A 22,458-nucleotide genomic window follows, 5' to 3' on the forward strand; every position below is an offset into this window, starting at 1 on the left:
CTCAAAACTGGGTGACTGGGCAACAAAATGGCAGATGAAATTCAATGTTGATAAATGCAAAGTAGTGCACATTGGAAAACCTAATCCCAACTATACATATAAAATGATGGGGTCTAAATTGGCTGATACCGTGCAAGAAAGAGATTTTGGAGTCATTGTGGATAGTTCGCTGGAAACATCCACTCAATGTGCAGCGGCAGTCAAAAAAGCACACAGAATGTTGGGAATCATTAAGATAGGGATAGATAATAAGACAACATATCATATTGCCGCTATATAAATCCATGGTACGCCCACATCTTGAATACTGCGTGCAGGTGTGGTCGCCCCATCTCAAAAAAAGATATATTGGAATTGGAAAAGGTTCTGAAAAGAGCAACAAAAATGAGTGGGTGAAACTAAGGTCAGGGCAAACTAAGGAGGCCTGAGTAAGATTCCCAACTCTGCCACTGGTCTGCTGGATGACTTTGGGCAAGTCTCCAGGTACCTCAGTTTCCCCTCCGGTGTAGAAAACCTGCAGCACTTAAGTCCCATTTAAACACTATTTCAAAATCTTAAGTGGTGGATTATCTCTGTGTTGGCCCACTGCAGAGGGATCAGTGTCATCCCATATTCTTGGACCCCTCCCAACTGTTTATTGTGCAGCAACGTCCTCTGTCTTTCTCTCTCTATTGAGCTACTAATTCAAATGAACTCGATGGTGAACTATGTGCCTCAGTGTTCACCAGGGAGAAGGGAATGTGATGGTGATAGGTGCCAGAAAGAGCGAACTCTCCCAAAGTGAAGAATATGATATACCGCTGGCTATCAGGATGTCGTCAGTACTGGAGACTGATTAATCAGAACATCTGCAGCCTAAGAAAGCTCCAGATGGAACTCATTACAGAATTCTGGAAAACGTGTCAGAGATAGGGGGCAGACCGGTTAGCTGGAGCAGCTTGACAATGTGCTATTGAATTTCCTTTCAAAGGAACATATTGGTGGAAGCTTGCTACTCCGTCTGATTTTCAAACAGTTTCCTTACTGCAGTTATCAGTCATGCTGCCAGATCGGCTGCTTCTGAATTGGTCCTGCCAAATAGGTCCCTTTGTCCATCACTGTGACAGGAAAGCTGCCGAGCTGGTACCAACTACAATAAGGAGTTTTTTAGGACCAGGTCAGTGACTTTTAGGTAAGCACTGGAGATCCAGATATGAATTTCAGATACGGGTTCTTTCCTTTGGAGGCAGCAGATGCCAGAAGCATTTTGCAGGAGATACTTCTGGAAGGCTTAGCATGGGGCAGGGAGGGGGGGAAAGGAATACATACAATCTATGTCTGCTTCCTAGCCCCAACATCCCCAGTATTCCACGAGAACATTCACAGTGATGTTAGGGGAAGAGTAAATAAAATCCCTGCTCTTCCTATGAAGTAACTCCTGGGATTTGATTGGATTTGAGATGCACCAGGAAGGTTTTCCTGAAAGTGGAAAGTAATTGGAAAACTCTACATGAAAGAGACCGAACTAATGCACACACCTAAATAAGATACTGTTGCAGATGGTGTGAAATGCTAACAATTCAATTCCATTAGTGCTGTGTTGGGGGACAGGGAAGAGACTACACAATGCATTTAAATGTGTTATGGGTTGTACTCTTCAGAAGGACCAATTCCTATTGATGTGAAAGTTACTTACCTGGTCCTAAAATCTCATAATGCAGTTGCTGTCTGTACTAGTGCCATTATGCCTCCCCCCACAAAGGACACATTATATCGGAACCCTCGATTTTGTATGCGTCCCTACCATTATATTAATCTGCCCCAGGAGTGAAAGAGGATAAAGGGAAGAAAAAGAAAGTAGGATAGAGGAGTTGTCTTTACACAAACTTGAACCAGTTTAGTTGAACTGATGTAACAGTGTAGAGACTCCTATTTCAGATAGGAGTGACTTGTTTCTGTTTATCTAACATCTGTTCCTAATCTATTTAAGATAAAGCAAAATAAGCCACTCTTAACCAAATAAGTGTGCCTTTTGCATTGGTTTAACCAGCTCAGTTTAAAATAACTTCTAGTTAACCGAGTAGCTCTGTGTGTAGACAAGTCCAGATATCACCATAGAGAAGACAGAACGATGGCCAGGTTGAAAGCCAAAAGGAGAAGGCGGCAGTAGCAGCCGGAGTGGGAAAGCAAGAGCAGAAAGAGACATGTGGAAGGCATATCTTTCACTCTCGTCTCCTAAATCATCTCAATGTCTAGTTCAATGAAATAAAACCCCGTTTTGATTTGACACTTTTCTAGGTGCAAGCCAAATTCTTGTCTCATTCCACAAGTGGTTCTTTTTATCATCAGCTTTCTGATTTTATCCATCATTTTAAGGCAGTTGTGTCAAAACCAAACATGAGCTAAGGTTAAACTGCTAAGTAGTGGTCTGGGAGTTAGTTTTCAATGCACATCAAGAGAAGAATCCGGTACTCTCCCATTCCTATTCACTTACAGCTGCTCTAGTTATGGCACATCCTCACAGGGAAATTCTTTCAGATCCTTAAGGTCATCATCATTCATTTCTGGTAGGCTGCATGGGAAATGCTACAGAAGTTATAAATATGTAGGAGAAGCCTTCCTCCATGCCCCAAATCCTCAGTACTTCAAAATATACAAAGCTTATAATTAAAAAAGGCAGCCAAGCTTAATAGTTACCAGAGGAGTTTGGAGGTTGGGGGAGGTGGTGGACAGGGGAAGAAGGAGACCAAAGAAATCAAAAAGAAGCTACCATCAGCTAACCACAAACATAACATCATAACTTTGTCAGGTGAGAAAAACTTTTGTTCCTACTGAATACTTACTGGCCAGGTTTTCTTCTGAAGCCAGCAGGGGAGCTCTCAAGGAAACAATATTGGAACCTGAAGGCTGTTCTAAATTGCTAGCTGGGAATAGCCACAGTGAGTATGTTCTAGCTGCTCCCCACCTGCACTGCCATGCATCCTATACAAAGATCCATGGGAAGGAGGCATAGAAGCAGCTATGCTAGTACTACACCTGCTGGGGAATCCACCCCTTTTGTGCTGCCTGAGAGGGGCTGATGGAGCAGAGACTGCAATATTCAGATGTATTAATTATACTTTAAAATGTTTTTGGAAAACACATTTCCTTTTCCAATGCTTTGGTTTTGCTTTATGTTAGGGGCACTGTATCTTGGGAAATCCTTGCTCCACTGATGTACTCAAATATGTACTCCTAACTCTACCCTGAACCCCAACAAAGCACAGCAATTCTAAACACAATCTGAGAGCCTGTCTTCATGCACAGTGCTACAACGGTGCAGCTGTAGCACATTAGTGAAGACGCTACTATGCTGATGGAAGAACTTCTCCCATCAGGTGGGCATAGTTAATCCACCTCCCTGAGAGGCAGTAGCTGTGTCGAGGAGGAGCATCTCCCCTCGACACAGCACTATCTACATGGGGGGGTTAGGTCAATATAACTATGTAGCTCGGGGGGCTGGATTTTTGTTATACTAGTATAGGTCTGTAGTGTAGACCTGACCTGACTATATATTTGGATTTTAAAGCACGTAGAAAAACCATCTGTTAAAAAGTAAGCTCTTCTCAAACTTACCTCTAATAGTGCTACTACAGTAACAGATTAAACCAAATTAAAACAAATCAACCCTCTGGAAAGTCTAGCCTGAAAAAGAGAGAAAATGAGCTCACATCACACTAAAATACCAAGCCCTCAACATTTACAACAGGGCCCAAAGAGCACAGATGCAGTTGATGTGGCCAAGTTATTCCATATAAAAGCACTTGTGGGTTCAGGCCTTTAATTTCAAGTTCCTTGCTAGAGTTCTTCAAAATACTGTAGTTATTGTACCACATGGTGAAACAGTACATATAAGAATCAAGATCTCAAGTTTATATTATCCCAAGGACACACATGCTCTAGGGGAGGCGACAAACACAGGAAAAGTTATTAAAAGAGGGAGGTTACTGTACATTTGCAAAGTGAAGAATTCAGAAAGAACCACTACCCAGGACCTCTGCTTAAGGTCCCCAGCAACACTGACTTCCATGGAGTGTGTAGGGCTTTTGGACAGATGTTTAAAATCAAGTTTCTGGGTAAAGGTGAAAGATCTCATGGCACTGTTGGTCAGAGGGCTTTTCCTTGTATACTTAGCCAAAATTGCACCCCCCCCCCTGCTGTTGTACATTGTTTTTGGGCTCCAGTTGTCCACCAGTTTCCTAACTGCCACCCCAGAAGTGGATGCATTTCAATTGCAGGTATCTATATATCAAAATTCATGGGAGACATTCTGGATGACATGCACTATAGACATGAAATTATTGCATGCTTCCAAGGAGCTCACAGCTTATTGCTTGAGAGGACTTTCCCCACCACTTCTTAAAATGTGTTCTTTCAAGACTAATCAACACCCATCTGGCTGCAAGTCCCACTCAAAGCAAGCAAACCCGTATAACCCAGGTCTCAGAGGTACCTGGGGTGGGATTCCTGTTCGCTTTTCTCACCTCACTGGCAGTTTGGCAGGAGAGTCAGGTTCTAGTGGTTAGATCAGTGGCCTGGGAATCAGGACTCCTGGATTTTAGCTCCTCCAGCCTCCCATCACTCACGGTGTCCCTGCGACAGTCATTCACCTCTCTGTGCTCCAGTGTTACCCCATCGGTAAAAGGGGGGAAATAATACATACCCCAGGGGCTGCTGCTGGGGAGAAGGGAGGATTCCGAGCCAGGGGCTGGAGCCATCAGGGAGCGGAAGCAAGGCTGGGGTGGAGCGCAGGGCTGCAGGCAATGGGGGGACGGACGGAATCGGGCCTCTCAGAACTTGACTCCATCCGGAGCTGGGAGCCACCTTGGGGAAGCGCCCGGCTCTGCACATGGGCCTGTGCGGGGATCTTCCCAGCAGCAGTCCGCTCTCCAGACGCTGCCCCGCCCGCTAGGCTGGGGAGGCCACTGGGCGGCGACTGGCCGCTCCGGCGGCGCTGAGCGCACGGAGCCCCGGCAGAGGGAAGCGCAGGACGCGCTTGGGGTCCCCGCCTGTGAGTAGGGGCTGCGGGTCCCAGCGGGCGGCGGGGGGCTGCCCGGGCTGCCAAGCCCCCTGCGGGGCGCTCACCTGCTGCGGTACGGGCTGAGCGCAGGAGCCCCGCGGAGGGACCGTGCCCAGCCTGCACTCTGCCCCCGGCTTCGGGGTGCGGCGTTGGGGGGAGCCGGGCGGTCCCACCCAGGGAGAGACAGGCGCCTCTGAGCCTGTGCCGGCTTCAGGTCGGGTCTTGGGGGGCCCTCGCCAGGCCAGAGGTGAGGAGCCCGGCGTGTGTGCAGCCCCCAGGTGGGGGCTTGGGAACCGGGGGGGCACTGGGAGTCGGGGGTCCCCCAGCTCGGGGGAAGGAGGCAGGTGCTGGGGTGAGCCTGTGAGGGGCACGATGGACCCTCCGTTGCCAGCTGGGTCGCTGGTTCTTTCCTCACCCCGGTGCCTTTTGTATTGAATCTTTGGCTGCCAGGGTTAATGCGGCCGGTGCTGCCAGTGCTCAGGATGTCAAAAGGCTCCGTAGGTCTATTTTAAGTGTCTAGGGAGGCGGAGAGATTAGAGCTGGAGGCCACTGACACCGAAGGACTCGGTACCATCCGCCCTCTGATTTCCTAGTAGAGCTGAGTGTCTGTGAGTGCATCCCACTGCGCCTCTCCGCGGGATACTCCTAATTTTTAAGCACTCTTTGTTTGAGCCAAGAAACATCTTTAGCCATCTGAAACCCATGGTACAGGCTCAGCAAATCTGTTCAGTAACAAGCTGCCCCCAGAGGACAACAAACCTAAATACTCAAACCAAAGGAGCAGAGAACAATGGAGAAAAAAGTTCCTAATATTAGAATCATAGAATCATAGAATATCAGGGTTGGAAGGGACCTCAAGAGGCCATCTAGTCCAACCCCCTGCTCAAAGCAGGACCAATTCCCAACTAAATCATCCCAGCCAGGGCTTTGTCAAGCCGGGCCTTAAAAACCTCCAAGGAAGGAGACTCCACCACCTCCCTAGGTAACGCATTCCAGTGTTTCACCACCCTCATATTCTAGCTGAATAGCTCTCATTTCCCTCTCTAGCCCTCCTGGTGCAATGTATTTCGGAAGAGCTAAATGGCTATGCCTTTATTATCTCCCCCCACCTCCTTCTTTAGCTCTCTGTTTAGTGCTTGAGTTTCCCAGTCTCCCAACAAGCTCTGTGCAGACAGGATCTAGGCCTTAGAGTTTTCAAATGTGGATGTATAGGTGCAGTGTGTGTGTCAGATGATATAACATTATATCAAGAAGTTATTCCCTACCCCACTCCAAACCCCTGTACTATGTGGATGTATACTTCTCATATTAATTTTCAGCCCCCAGGTGTCTATGCACTAGTTCTATGTAGTCAGTATTAAGTTGTCTATAGGCCACATCCTGGCATGCACTTATGCATGTGCTTAATTTTACATAGAGTAGTCAATTGAAGTCAATGGAATTACTCACATGTGTCAAGTTACTTTCAGACAGTTGTGTCTGCAGAATTGGGGGAAGAGTTTGGATCTAAAGTTGGCATATCCATAGTATTTAGGGAAAAAATTAGCATTTTACTAATTTTGAATGAAAAAATGTTAAAGAAATATTAAAAAGTCTTGATGAGTGAAATTGGGCAAGTTGCATGTATGCATATCACACTTAACTTGCATGTGTGGGTTACTCTCCTTACTGATTCAGAGCCCAATTCTGCAGCATGTACAGAATGGCTGCAATATCAGGCCCGTAAGCAAACACCAAAATGGGTTCACTGATGCACACCTTATAATACCCACATGAAATCAGACAGTCTTACAACTCACACAAGGAAATTGGTGGGCTTGCTGTACCCACTTCTTAGCAAAGATTTAACAGTAGGTCATTGTAGTGAGGCTTCTGTTAAGCCTGGTCTACTAAAATTTTACTTTGTTAATTTATACCACAGAGCACTAATGTTTAAATGCAACGAAGTAAAATAAATAATTAAAACTAAATGATATTTTGTCAAATCAATAAACAAAGTATATCTTGTGAAGCATAATCCTTGGTTATATTGCTCATGTACTGTATTTGTTAGGGTCTTCCTGTCATTCGTGTGAATTACCGAGGTTCTATCATATGTAAAACTGGTACCATCTTTCTCAGAATATTGTTTCATGTGTCTTTGAGTCAGCCCTTTGTACTTTATGCCCTAAATCAGTGTTTAATTTATGTTAGCCCAGCAGGGCCAACATGCTTATTGGTGAATGATCTGGATTTTATTCTGCCTCATGCATCAATAATATTGTCCATTAAATCCCAGGTGTGTAATCTTTAATACTGTGCTATAGTACACTGAAGGAACCCAACTTGACTTGCAGATGGGTTTGCCACACAGACATTAAGAAGAATCATATCATCTTGTAAACTGAACAAATGATCTGTAATCACAAGTGCTATGGAACCACATCTACTGTGTCATTCACTTAACCCATCACTTTTCTGAGGAGATCCCTAGTTTAAGAGCTTGCTCCTTACTAACCACCCATCCTGTGAGTTAGTCCTTATTCACGTAAATAGTTTTATTGATTTCAATTGGGAATGCTTGTGTGAATAAGATTTACTCATGTGAGATAGATTTCTTAGGAGCATGCCCTATTTGTGCACCATGTGCATGTACCTGGGTAGCAAAGTGCACACAGAGCTTCCTCAGTATGGCCCTACTTCACCCAACAAATCATTCCCTCTACGTAATCCTGTGCAGTCACACCATTTTCCTTAAAGATAGGCCTTGAAGGAGTCCAACAGCCCTGACAGCCATTCTGATGAGCCCCAATGTTGCTTAGGTCCTGATCCTGTAAAGACCTGCGTGAACCCCTATATACTCCCATGGAGTGCCATGAAGACAATGGAGCTCTGCATTAGCTCATTGCAGAACTGGGGCCTTATTAGTTTTGAAGGTGGTACACAGCTTTGGAGTGTGGGAGGGAGGAAACTCATTTACATAAACTGCTCTCCCTGGGCACTTCCCAGGGAGTTCCCTGCAGTTCCCTGCCCTGGCTTTTGTTGCTTTCTTTTTGATCTTTGATATCTGCCTGCTAAGGCCTTGGCATGTGAAGCTTCTATAGTTTGCATGTCTCAGGGCAGGTCTTCACTACAGGGGGGGGGTCGATTTAAGATACGCAAATTCAGCTACGTGAATAGCGTAGCTGAATTTGACCTATCGGAGCCGACTTACCCCGCTGTGAGGACGGCGGCAAAATCGACCTCCGCAGCTCCCTGTCGACGGCACTTACTCCCACCTCTGCTGGTGGAGTAAGAGCGTCGATTTGGGGATCGATTGTCGCGTCCCGACGAGACGCGATAATTCGATCCCAGAGAGATCGATTTCTACCCGCCGATTCAGGTGGGTAGTGTAGACCTAGCCTCAGAAGCAGCAGGTTCTGCTAGATGGGGGCTTTTAAATAATGCTATTGAAATTGCTTTTCTGATATTTGTATTGGCAGCTTCAGATACTCCTGATTTCCACTTTCTCCACTGCAGCAGCCCCCCAGAAAAGCATGTTGTAATACCTTTGTATGCTTGCAAGTGACGTGTTTACATTATAGGAAATGTGAATATATAGGTGCTATATTGCTGCAAAATGAATACAATGAAAAGCAAATGGTCATACATGACTGAAACCACTTTCTATGAGCGGGTGTTTCTGTCAGCAAGATGATGTTTGATTTTTTTTTTTTTTGCATAACACTATACAATGTGCACTGTAGGGACTATTGTTGAACCAAATACCTTATTTTGAGCTTGATCCTGAAAGGTGCTGAGTACATGAGTAGTTCCATTGACTTCAATGAAATTAGTCACATGCCTAAAGTTACGTACATTTTTAATGCTGTGCACCATCAGGTCAGAGTCCTCAGCTCTTTGCAAGATTGAGCCCCTAAATACTTGATCAAAAAGACCACATCCTCACAGATTGGGTATGAAGTTAAATCCTGGTGTAGGATTTGAACCCATAACTCTTTAGCCTAACAGTGAGAAGAGCCCAAATCTATGAAATCCTGAGTGCCCTCAATTCTTATTTACTTAGGTGGGAGGTGCTCAGCACCTCCTTAACTTGGGCGTTATATATGCATAACGTAAATGTATGTACAATACAGATATATTAACAGTGCAGTGCAGATCGCACTCTGATTTTCACTATGTAACTAAACTTTAATCAGATGCTCCAGGAGCAGAGACTAAATATCTTCATGTGTTTATCACTGTACCGGTTGAAAATGAGATGTTTTTCTCCACTGTTGTTTGCTTGAGTTTTCATTCTAATGCTCTAAATTCCTAGATGCCCAATGCAGATTTGATTACGCAAACATTACTTGTAATTTGGGACCTATAATACAGTCTTTTCAGCCATTTCCACATATTGTGCAATCAATATCCACTCTTCCCAGTCTCTCTGGGATCCAGTAGTCATGATAACTTAATTTTGCTGTCTTAGTATAAGCCTCAGGACTTCGGAAGATTTGCTAGTGCTAGTGCAAATATTACTACAGACTTCAGTTTCAAAATTAATGTTTGTCTGTTCTCCAAATTTGTCTTAATTTATCAGTTGGTGTATTCGCTGCAGACAAAATATAACTACAGAAAGGCTGTTTAGCCTTTTCACTTACCAAGAAGAGGGTGGGGAGATGGGGAGAAAAGAAATGAAGAATGCTCCTGCATTCAGAACCCCTGATTGATTGATACAAGAAAAGTCTGCTTATTTGGAATGTTTTGCAGTTAGATGTTGCTGACAAATGAAAATGTCAAGATCATGAATAACTGTTGGGGAAAGGTTTAGAATGTTACTTAATTCTGAACAATTGAGAAAATGAAGATGCACTGAACATTATTTGTCTGGTTCTCATTACATGATTACTCTGGATGGTTTCTATGGGAGAAAGTCTAATATGTTTGGTGCTAACAAATAAACATTCTTGCATCTTTAATCAATACTGCCTAATCTTTGCTGTAATTCCACTAAGCCTTCCGGTCAGGATTTTTCATCTGTATTGCTGAATCATTTTAAAATGGTTTTAAAATTAAACTAAAGAAAATGAACAGTGGCCCAGCAAGCCCGCTAGAGCGTTTTTCTGAGGATTTTCATTAATCTTTGGCTTTATACTACAGCCTGTGTTTACCATGTGGTTGGTTTCAAAATCTTTAGTTATATAATGTGAACATCAGGCTGTGTAATGACAAATCAAACATAGAACACATAGCAGTGTGACTAGAGTCCACGTTATACGCCCTATTGTGCACACTGGGCCACCAGTGTTATCCTGAATCATGCGTGCTTACACTCGTTAAATCTGAAATAATTTTCAAAAGCAATGCCAATGACACAAGCATAGACCTCATTTGAAACTGATCAGTGACTTCAAAAGTAATTAGAACGATTTGCATAAGGGTTTGTTACTTACCATCTGTTTTAATTGGAAAGCAGTTTTTTCCAATAAGACTAACAAGTGACTGTATCTTATTTAAGATCAATCTACAGTGCAATTTAAACAGAGAGACAGATAAGTTTGTCTTGATCTGGGAAGGTTTATCACCACACCTTTTGCTGATAATGTCTACATGCAATAGAATGAGTGCTACAGGTTACAACTGGAAAATACCTCCTCACATAGCTGCAGATGAGATCTGTAATTAACTCCAATCACAGGAACTGTTTAAAACAATATTACTCAGTGTTGCCAATCCCTACAATGTTATCACATGTCTCATGATAATTGGTGTTTTTCTTAAAGCCTCAGCTCTTGGAGTCAAGGGATTATGTGACAATTAGAGCTTTCACTAAAACCAAAAATATCTAAATTTCTACCTTTGTGGAGAAAGACTTGAAAATGTGAACAGAATGTACCCTCCCAAAGGCTCAGAAACTAGAAGATAAATACCACCCCCATATTATTTTTTGGTTTAAAAATCATGTTTTTTTTTTTAATCTCATAATGTTGTTGAAGCCTGATTCATGATTTTTAAAGGTTTAGGGTTGGCAGTAGTGCTCCCTAGTGCTTTGGGAGCTTACAGTAATGTGGAGCTAATTTCACAGCCTCTTTATAAGAAGCTCCTTAACCCTTCAAAAACAAAATGGAAGCTAATGCAGGTGGGTTTATTTTTCTGATGGCTTTGATCCCAGCCCCAAATCTGACCTCATCTGGGCTATTTACTATTGAGTTATACAACCAGCAGTGCTCTCACAAAGCCATTTTCTGTAACTACCAGATTTGCATATCTGGCTCTGTTCATTATTTCTCTCTACTGCAATATATATCTCATTTCAGTTTAATTAAAAATTACTAATAAATAGAGGCTACTATAATTCATAGGAGTTGGTTGGATATTTTTGCCTATGTTTGCTGGAAAAGTTGACATAGCATTGGCTGGAAGTAGACTATGTCTATAACATCAGTTTTACCACTGTAGTTGGCCTTTATAGGAATGTCCTGATGTTCCATTGATTTAAATGATACCTGCTAGCAGTGAAGGGGTTAATCCTGTTGACTAACTCTGCTGTCATGTATTTTACCAGTTTGTGCTCTATTGAATGACTACGCTGCTTTTAAAAGATTTCCAGCTTCCCTAAGAGATGCAGCCCCTTCTGTGTAAGTAGGGAGCTTTGTCCAGTGTTACACCATGGGGCTAGAAGTCAAGCAATCTGGCCTCTTTTCCCAGCCCTGCTGCTGACTTGCTGTGTGACTTTAAGCAAATCACACAGGGCCTGTTACTTTTCCCAATGACGTCTGTCAGGTACTGATTGTACCCGGTAGGTTGCAGGTCAGGCTCTTTCCCAGATGTGGACTCCCCATAGAGCTTCCATTCCAGAGAGATTCATGAGATGTTCACTCTAAGATCCTTTAATGCGCTGCCCAGGTATGGCAGATCTAGTCTCAGATAAGGTAAATTACACACAGCACCAGGTAGCGGCTGGTTTAGCATTTAATCACAAAGTCAGTGGGAGTTTTACCTCTGTGATTTAGGATTAGAGCTGAGTGAAGAATGATTTTTCAATTTGGTAGCCAAACTAAACCGGGGGGAAAATTAGTTGTAGGTGTACCAGAAATGGAATATTTTTGGCTTTTCTCACGGAAATAAAAAAACAGGAAAAGAAAACTGTTTCCATCCCAAACAAAATTTTTACTTCTACCCAAAATGAAAACGTTTTGTTTGGCTGAAAAGCTATTTTGAATTTAGTTTAGTTTCCAGTGTTTTTTTCTTTTTTTGTTGTTTTTAAATAAATCTAGGCAATTTTCTAACGTAACCCTGCAATTTGAAAAGAAAGTTGAAATGTTTCATTTAGAAAAGGCTGAATTAAAGTGTTTTGACTTCTTAAAAATAATTCATTGTTTTTCAGTGAATAAACTATCATTTTGCAAAGCGTTGCCCAGCTCCCCCTAGAATACCCATCTGTAAGCCCAGAGACACCACCAGTGCCTGAGAGGCTTGAGGGGGACATATTCTCCCACCCCTGTTTTTACTAAGCACTTTGACCTTCTCAAAGTAGAGGCAGGTGTTAGGTATTCCCAAGTCGGATCCTACCCTATGCCCACATCTTGTCTTTTTTGGGGGGATGTAGGGTCCCCTACCTCATGGGGAGGAGGGGTTCAGTGTTGTGATTGTAGCTATGTTGGTCCCAGGATATTAGAGGGACAAAGTGGGTAAGGTAATATCTTTTACTGGCCCCACATCTGTTGGTAAAAAAGACAAGCTTTCAAGCTACATAGAGCTCTTCTTCTGAGTGGTTGTGTGGCTTCCTTAGTGTTTGTGAAGTGCTTTGAGAGCCTCCTTTTAACGGAGCTCTAGTAGTGCAAAGTTATGAATATAATCCTGGTATATAATCCAGGAACATATACCAAACTGGGGAGTGAACGGTGCTTTCTTGATTTCATTTTTGGTTCTCTAGCTATATGTTATATTCAAGTCTGGCATGAAATGATTTAATAGGTTAGGGCACCACATTGGAAGCTGTGGATTTGTCTAGCTCAGTGTTTCCCAAACTTGTTCCGTTGCTTGTGCAGGGAAAGCCCCTGGCGGGCTGGGCCGGTTTGGCCGAACCTGCGGACGTGGCAGGTAAAACAATCGTGGCTCCCAGTGGCCGTGGTTCACTGCTCCAGGCCAATGGGAGCTGCTGGAAGCAGTGCAGGCCGAGGGACATACTGGCCGCCACTTCCCGCAGCCCCCATTGGCCTGGAGCGGTGAACCGCAGCCACTGGGAGCCGCGATCGGCTGAACCTGCGGACGCGGCAGGTAAACAAACCGGCCCGGCCTGCCAGTGGCTTTCCCTGCACAAGTGGCGGAACAAGTTTGGGAACCACTGGTCTAGCTTTTCCTTCAAATCTCAGTTTAAAAAAAAAAAAAAAAAAAAAAAAGATGGAACCATGATATACAGAGAGTGGGATATGAAAAACCTCCTGTTCATTAGGTCAGTGGTTCTCAATGTGTACCCGTGGGGGGTATGCTAAGGTCTTCCAGCGGGTACATCAACTCATCTAGCTATTTACCTAATTTACCACAGGCTACATAAAATGCACTAGAAAAGTCAGTACAAACTAAAATTTCATACAGTCAATGACTTGTTTATACTGCTCTATATACTATACACTGAAAGTACAATATGTACATTACAATTGATTTATAAATATATGGTAAAAATGAGAAAGTGAGCAATTTTTCAGTAATAGCCTGCTGTGACACTTTTGTATTTTTATGTCTGAGTTTGTAAGCAAGTAATTTCTAAGTTAAGTGAAACTTGGGGTACAGAAGACAAATCAGACTCCTGAAAGGGGTACAGGAAGCTGGAAAGGTTGAGAGACACTGCATTAGGTAAACAGAAGATTGATAAGATCAACAGAAGATACCACATAATAACTGCCTTACGACAGCATGTACGAAAGCCCTTTTTAAACATCCTCCAGCCTTTCACTTCAAAAGAGTTAAGAAAGACCTTGTCTACAGACTTCCCCTCTGCACCTGGGCTTTAAAGTCTGCCCCTTATAACTGCCCCCAGTGTCTGGTCCTTCTTTTTGAAAATGACATAGCAACTCAACATTAGAGACTGGAATTCAAAATCTCAGCATAACACATTGGCCAACTGCACCGTGTTCCTCCTCCTCCTCTGTGTTTCTTCAGTATAGGAACAATAATTATACAAGAAGTAGAGGAATGTTAAACCATTTATACATGTATTACTAACTGCCAGCATATGTTTCTTTAAGGGTTTATGTTTCAGTACCAATTTCCTTCATTGGAATTCATCTTTTGTGTTTTCTTACCTTACCATTGTGATGACTGAAGAGTGGATTTAATGAATGTTAGACCCCTAAGGCTGCTGGCTAGTGGATTCTTCAATCATTAAAAATGACAGCTTATTAGAGAAGAAAATACATTAAAAATGTTAAGGTTCTCATTGTAAATCATCTTAAAGCAAGGGAAATCTGAGTTTTATCTCAGAAATTCTTGCTTTAGCTGATTTGTCAAGTCTGTAGAATTAAGTTAATCTAATTAAAAAGAGAATATAAAATATAAGCAATGTAACAGCCATCTTAGTTAGAGAGATGATGAGAGAGAAAAAGAGCAAGCCTGCCATTGCTATAGTAATGGGTCTAAAGAATCTGCATTAGAAGTTAGACCACCCCTACTTTTTTGCATTTGAGTGGGGTTAGAAAAGTGACTAATGAAAAACAGCATACACGGGGGGGGGGGGGGGGGGGAGGGAGATCTGGTGAGAGAGTATTAGTTTCTTATCTGCTGACTTTTTACTTCTGCTATCAGAAAAATCTCAGTTTGACTTTCAGTTAACAGGGCTAGCAGATAGGCGGGAAACCATTTTTACATATAGAGAGAGTAAATTAGAAAGACAATAAACTGCAACTTTTAACACTTTAGCAGGGTCGCTTTTTCAGAGTGGAATCAAACTCTAGCTTTGTAATAACTCAGACCATGTTGTCATTTTACGTGGTATGCAGCATTGTTAGTCTGTAACACTCTTCTATTGTATTTCCCTGGGGCGATTGTAATGTTTTCTGTTATATTTGGCAATAATATATCATCAATTCATAGTGACAACACTATGCACAGTCCCGGGAAAAGACTGGTATTGTTGCTGCACCGAAAGACTCATTAATTTTAATACTTTGTTACATTTGTCTCAGTGAAACCTTGAACCTTACCCATTATGTGCAAATAGTACAATATAGAATATTGTGATACCAAATGTAACAAACAGTAAAAGTCCTTTCATAATTTAACTCAGCAGTTGTATTTTTTGGTTGCTTTAAAATACTAGAAGGGCCTGGAATTCAAATGATATGTTAAAGGCCTTTAAAACTTAAGGACTGTCTAAGAATTTTCCTGGCAGGGGGGGAACTCTCAGCTGGGGCAGAGCCAGTACACCAGGTTCTTGCACCACTCCCCACACCTGGCCTCCAAGTAGTGGTATCAGTACTTTGCTCTGGCTTATCCCCAGGTGGTACATAGTTCCTCAAGGACCATTGCCAGCTGGCACAAATTACAGCAGCTCCCAGGCTACTCTAACCAATGCAGCAAAGATTTGCCTTGAGAATATGATCCCCTCTCTCAGCTGCACCAAATGGACACTTCTTGAGAGAGAATCTGGGCCTACTTGCTTTAATGGAAGCTAATAACCTGAAGGAGACAGAGGAAGACTCTCTAGCTAAATATGAGGACACTAAAAACTCCTCTTATTCTAACTTTCCTGTTACTCTAAGTTTATGGTTGACTGGTATCTCTCTGTATGGAACTTACTTTATTAAATCTAGTAGCAGAAAAGAATCTGTAGCTAAAATCAGTGTATCTGCATCAAAAGTTAATCACATTATGAGGACTAACAAATTCAAGCTGATTCCTGTGCATGCAGGGTGAAATTCACTCCAAGAGAGCTTGAGCAAGGCTCTAAGCATCAATTAAGGCCCACATTAAGACACTGAGGGTATGTCTACACTACCTGCCGGATCGGCGGCCAGCGATTGATCCAGCGGGGGTCAATTTATCAAATCTAGTCTAGACGTGATAAATCGACCCCCGAGTGCTCTCCCATACTCCACCTCTGCGAGAGGCGCAGGCAGAGTCGACAGGGGAGCAGCAGCAATCGACTCACCACAGTGAAGACACCACAGTAAGTCGATCTAAGTACATCAACTTCAGCTATGTTATTCATGTAGCTGAAGTTGCATAACTTGGATTGATTCCCCCCCCGGTGTAGACCAGGCCTAAGATACTAAAGTAATGGGCACCTAATTAAAGTGATTTTGATTGCAATCCTCTACATGCAACACAACTTCTCTGGTCAATAGCTAGGATCTCTTTTTAGCAAGGTATTTAACCACATGCCTAGCTCCAATATTTGTAGCCCTATTGAAATCAGGGGTACTGCCCACATGTGTAACTTTAGGCATGTGCTTGAGTACCTTGCTAAATGGGTGCCCAAATTTGCTAAACAGTTCTAGGCTTTAAAATACTCCTGAAGTTTGAACTTTCCTGCAACTGGAAATATAGTAGATTATTTTGTCTTCCCTTTACTGTGGGAACAATGCCAACATATTTAAGAGATGGTTGGGAACAAACTGCTGATCTTTTAGGATTCCCAGAAATGGAATCTGACTAGTCCAGTGTGCTGCTGTACCTGCATGAAGTTGTTTCTGTACAAGGTATGTTTTATTATATGATGACTTCAGAACTCTGGACTCAAGGGGATACATGCTCAGATGAAGTAAATTGGTGCAGCCTCATTGACTGTAATTTAACTCAGCAGTTTGGTTGACTTCATTGGCATTATTACACTTCTTGTTCTTTCGTATGGCTGGTGTGGAGCAGCAACTGCAGTTTCACCTGAAGTTGATCGAGCCAAATGGCTACATCAGGAGTAGCAGAATTTATTGCAGTAAATGCCTCCTCCATACTTATAAATTGGGCAGTAGGTAGTGATATGTTCAATGGTCTGTCGTGGGGAACCACACTTGCACACCGGGGAGTCTTTGATTTTCCATTTGTGCATTAGATAACCGCATCTACCAGGGTTGGTTTGAATTCGGTTCCAAGTTGACCAGGATGACCATGGAAGGTCAAACCCAGAAACCTTCTGCGTGAGATCTGGCACAAGGTGCTTATTTTTTAAGTCTTGTTTAGCCCAATCTGCTTTCCAAGCCTCCTCCTGATCATAGCCTGATTGCATGAAGCTAAAGGAATGTTCCCAGAAAGGCTTGCAGGACTTACGATGTTGGGTGTGTGTGGGGGGGCATCGTCAAGGTCTTGGTGAATAGGAAGACATCTGTTTTCACAGGATGGCTGAGCTTCGTGGAATGTTGCAGCAGTTCGGCGTATCGTCGGGGGAGCGATGTTAGATAGGACAGGTAGCCATGGTGTTGGAGTCGACTTAAGGGTTCCCGTGATGCACCGCATCACTGTATTCAGCTGGGTATCCACAAGTTGTGTGTGGCTGTATCTGCTCCATACCGGTGCACAATATTCAGCTACTGAATATACAAGTGCTATTGCAGATGTTCGCAACGCTGATGCACCCCAGGTTGTACCTGATAGTTTCTGGATTATGTTGGCTCTCTTTTTTTTTAATCTTTCCAGCTACCTTCTCAAGATGATCGTGGAAGGAGAGGGTGTGGTTGAGTTTCACTCTGAGATATGTTGGAGTGTAATCGTGTTGCACATTTTTACCACAGCTACTTTCAGTGTGGTTTTGGCACTCTTATTATCAAGATGAAATGTGCTTACTATTGTTTTTCCAGGGTTTGGTTTGAGCCTCCATTTCTGGAAATATTGTTCCATCTTTTGGAGGTCCTCAGTTAATGCTTTCTCAATGTCATGGAGGTTTGATGCTTGGATTGTCATGGCAAGTTCATTTGCATATCCAAATTTTCATGATTTAGTTGGAGACATGTCACTTATGTAAATATTAAAAAGCGTTGGTGCAAATACAGAGCCTTGTGTTAGCTTGTTGTTTATGATACAGGCTACCACATCGCATATCGCTCAGTGATCTCCCGGTCATCAGAGCAGCAACTCAACAAATTATCACACTTTCACCAGCTGAAGATCTGGCCCACTGACATAAATCTTTCTACCTTAAGTATTTGTAGAGTGCTCATTTTTATAGCATCTCAGTGGTACATAGACCTTTCTGACTGATTGTTTTTATAGATGTAGGCATAACAGAAGCGGAGGGTGAGAGATAGCTGTGGTCTGAGCACAGAGCTGGAAATCAGGAATTCCTTACCAGTCCCTTTCTGAAACAGATGTTGGGAAAGTCACTGAATTACTTTTCCTCAGTTTTCCCATCTGTAACAGTGGTAAGGAGTAACCATATATACCATATGGTGGTTGTGGAAATTAAATGCTTGTAAAACACTTTGAAGGTATAAAATGCTGCATCAGTGCTAGGTACTATTATTACCCTGTACACTTTATTTATTTTGCAATTTATAATATGGGCCAAATGTTGCATCTCTGAGCATGTCCAGAAGGAGTGAAATAAAGAAAACAAAATATTGACCAACATCAACTAATTTGATTTCAATTTCAACTAGATGCAAAGGTTTGATTTTTATTTCTCTGTTTGCTTCCTTTTCTCAGAGCAATAAAGCATGACAGAGGAGACTTTCTGGGAGTTTATTGCTCTTCTGAGGAGGTCAATGCTCACTTTATATTCAGTCTTGTGTTTGCGGGCACTAGAGTTAGACAGCCTTTCCCCAGAACTGCACGTCCCTGCCTTCCTGTATTATGGCTTAAATCAATGGCCAGCGAGGCGTTACTTGAGACATGACCTTCACCTTTGAATTTGTTTTTTCTTCAGTCCAGTTAATATCCAGGATGTTGATGGTTATAAGGAAATTCCAGACACATGAGCGGTGAGGGGGATTCTCCTCTTACTCAGACTGGTGCAAATCAAGAGTAATTCCATTGAAGTCAAAGGGGCTATATTGGTCAGAAACTATTGTGAGAGGAGAAGCATGCCCATTAAACTTCAGATGGCCTTTTATAATATTCCTAAAACTTGCACAAGCATTAGCAGCATTAGGGGCCTCATCCAACTCCCAGTGGGCATTGGATCTGCCCCTAGAAGTGGAATGGAGAAGAAAGGGGTACATAGAAAACTTACCTTATTCACACCCTTACCAACAGAGTAGAGCCAGGTTAACCCTCAGTGTAGACAGCGGTAGGTCAACGGAAGAATTCTTCCATCGATGTAGCTACCACCTCTCAGAGAGGTGAATTACTATGATGACAGGAGAACCCTTCCCATTGCTGTAGTAAACATCTACACTAAAGCACTCCAGTAGAGGCATTTGGACCATGCCACCGACCTATTGCGTTCTCACATTTTCTTGCAGATGGGCTTAAATTGTGTTTGACTGAACACCAAGGAGAGTGAGTCATGTTGTTACAACTAAGGGTATGTCTACACTACCTGCCGGGTCGGCGGGCAGCGATCGATCCCCGAGTGCTCTCCCATCGACTCCTGTACTCCAATGCCGCGAGAAGCGCAGGCAGAGTTGATGGGGGAGCGGCAGCAGTCGACTCACCATGGTGAAGACATCACCATAAGTCGATCTAGGTACGTCGACTTCAGCTACGTTATTCACGTAGCTGAAGTTGCGTAACTTGGATCGATTCCCCCCCATCCCCTCCAGTGTAGACCAGGGCTTAGTGGTTTTTTTAACATATTTTCTTAAGTGAGTGTTATAGGTATAGAAATAAAGCTGCTTTGTTCAGATTCTGCCTTATGTATCTTTAAACAAAAGAACCATAGTTTCCTAATGTATAAAATAGTGACTGTGCTAGTATTTTTACAGGAAATACCAGTCTCTTGTACTGTCTCAAAAAGTAATCCACTTTTCATCAAGACCCATTAAAATCTTGCGTTTTTGGATTTACAATCTTGTGTGAAAAAACACATTTCAGAAATGTAGCATTTCCTCATACAAGGACCTTGGTATTTTCCCCAGAAATAAACAACATTTTTATATATGAATGAATATTACATACTTTATCCTTGTAAATTAATAAAATCCTAATGAATCTACTATATATAGTGCGCGCACACACACACACACACACACTCACACACACGCATATATTGTATGGAGATTAATGCAGTGTGACACCGAGGTCCAAAGCTATGTCTCTGATCTGGTTAAAAGAACAGGAGTACTTGTGGCACCTTAGAGACTAACAAATTTATTAGAGCATAAGCTTTCGTGGGCTACTGCCCACTTCTTCGGCATCTGAAGAAGTGGGCTGTAGTCCACGAAAGCTTATGCTCTAATAAATTTGTTAGTCTCTAAGGTGCCACAAGTACTCCTGTTCTTTTTGCGGATACAGACTAACACGGCTGCTACTCTGAAACCTGATCTGGTTGCAAATCTAAGGGAAATTACCTGTTGAATGACACGTGGCATGACCTTTAACTCCGAATGCTCCAGGAAGAGTTCATGTCTGACTGCTCATGCATTGAGGAGACCCAGAATACACAGGATAGATTCAGTATGTTCTCTAATATATTTTAACAACCCATGATAACCTGGATAGGACATACTGAACTTTATCTCAAATTCCTTGGTGGAAGTAGTGTGTTCTATGATATGTTCTGTAGCTAGCCATAGGACATGACTCATGCTTGGAAATATCAACTCCTGGCATCAAATAATATTTTCCCTTTTTCTTTTCTTTTTTTTTAAATATCCTTGGTATTGAAGGAGCTTGTCTTACACAGACTCCTGCAATAGGGGAGTCACTGAAAAGACATCTTGCACAGAGAGTAAAAAGGAATGCAATTAGATCAACAGACTCCAAAGTAAGTAGCCTAAAAAATCCCCCAGGCTCATATACATGAATCAAGAGCTGATACAGATACACAGTCTAAGAGACTCAGTTCTGTATTTTCAGGGACAGGATTTGATCCTGGTTTTTTTCTAAAATTAAGCACAGATGGATGTCTTAGTGTGTAAACTATGAAAGGCAGAAATCCTCTTATCTCCACTTGTTTGTTCTTGTTTATTTTCCCCAGAACATTGTACCTTATTCCAACCCTGTTTCTTTAAAGCTCTGAGGCTGCAGCCGGTAAAAGTGATGCTACTCAGCCATCTCTGTAGCAATGAAGGGCTTTCACTGAAAATTCCTAAGCTAAGCTCATTTGGCAGCAAGGGAATCTCATTGTTGGATCTGTTCCTACTTCAAGAAGATGTTTCCTGAGTCCTGTTTATGTGAGCATACAGCTAAACAATCCGGGCTGCAAATGCAACGAGTATAGTGGCATGATTTATGGAGAAAGCGATTTCCAAGGTTAGATTTAGGTTTCTGCACAAGTTTTATTACATTATATCGGAAAGGATATTCCATATGCAACTCAACTGGAAAGTCACATTTTAATAAATATTTTGGTAAGACCAAGATCATGGTGAAATCCTGCCTGAGTGTAAGGAGGATCTCCCTTCTGCGAGTAGAAGATATGATAATGCTCAATTAATGGAGGCTGGATTGCCTTGCGGTTAAGGTAGAGGATGAGAAGTTAGGAGACTTGGTTTCAAGAAAGACCTTGTTCTTCCATAAATGCCGCAGTGGCAAGTCACTTGTGATTTTTCAGAGATGTTGAAGTTGATGGAAACAGCAGATGTTCAACACCTTTGAAAACCAAGCCATAAACTTTTTTGTGCCTCATTTTGCAGCTCTCTAAAAAGTGATGGTGTAGAGCTAAATTATCTGAAGTTTATAAAGCACTTTGAGATCTTAGCTGGAAGGTGCTATAGAAGTGTGAAATGTTATTTGGTGCTCAGATATTATGGTGATGCAGACATTAGAAATGCATATAGTTTTCATATATATTGCTGCTAATATTTTTGCTGCTGTATTCTCACAACAGCAAAACTTAACAAAGCAAAAAAGTCACGATATGATTTATTTTTCTTGACGGGGGGGGGGGGAGGCGGAATGCAAGGGAGGAGAGAGAACTAGGTAGTAAAGAATGTTCACCCCAAGGACTGTATAGGTCCCTATGGCAATCACATGGGTAAACCCTGCACAGATCTTTGCAGAAGAGAGGTTAAGGCTAAAAATGAGAGAGACCAAAAGTCTGCCCTTTTAATGAGAAGCCATTCCAGAGATCCTAAAATATACTTAAAAGCAGAAACGTTAAGCCCCAAGGATGAATGCCGGTTTGTTATAAGATTTCTATTCCTCCCCCAGAATTGCTCAATGTAAAATTCACGTGACATTTTGGTCCTCTGTACCAGGAAGCCCGCTCCCTCCCTCCCTCTCCCCAAAAACCCAATGTTTAAAATGGTTGTGAAACATGGTTGTGGCCCAGCTGTGTGTGGAATATGGTATCTTCTTGTGGATTTTTTTTTTTTAAAGTTCTAACTATGTGAAGGATTTTTTTTTATTTTTTTTTAAAATCC

General features: G+C 42.4%; 1 protein-coding gene across 5 annotated transcripts in view; it reads left to right on the top strand.

Moving 5' to 3' along the window:
• Nucleotides 1–4,841: 4,841 nt before the first annotated feature.
• KIAA1210 (KIAA1210 ortholog) overlaps nt 4,842–22,458 on the top strand; it is a 90,400-nt gene continuing 72,783 nt past the window's right edge. For 2 of the 5 annotated variants that reach the window (XM_065556676.1, XM_065556673.1), the window contains exon 1: nt 4,843–5,029. The gene's annotated coding sequence lies outside the window, so the exon portion shown is untranslated. Of the gene's footprint in view, nt 5,286–22,458 lie in introns of all 5 variants that reach the window. The other 3 variants (XM_065556675.1, XM_065556671.1, XM_005298967.5) reach the window with 3 other exon arrangements.

This window comes from Chrysemys picta, chromosome 9, assembly GCF_011386835.1.
Source record: "Chrysemys picta bellii isolate R12L10 chromosome 9, ASM1138683v2, whole genome shotgun sequence".
NCBI lineage: Eukaryota > Metazoa > Chordata > Testudines > Emydidae > Chrysemys > Chrysemys picta.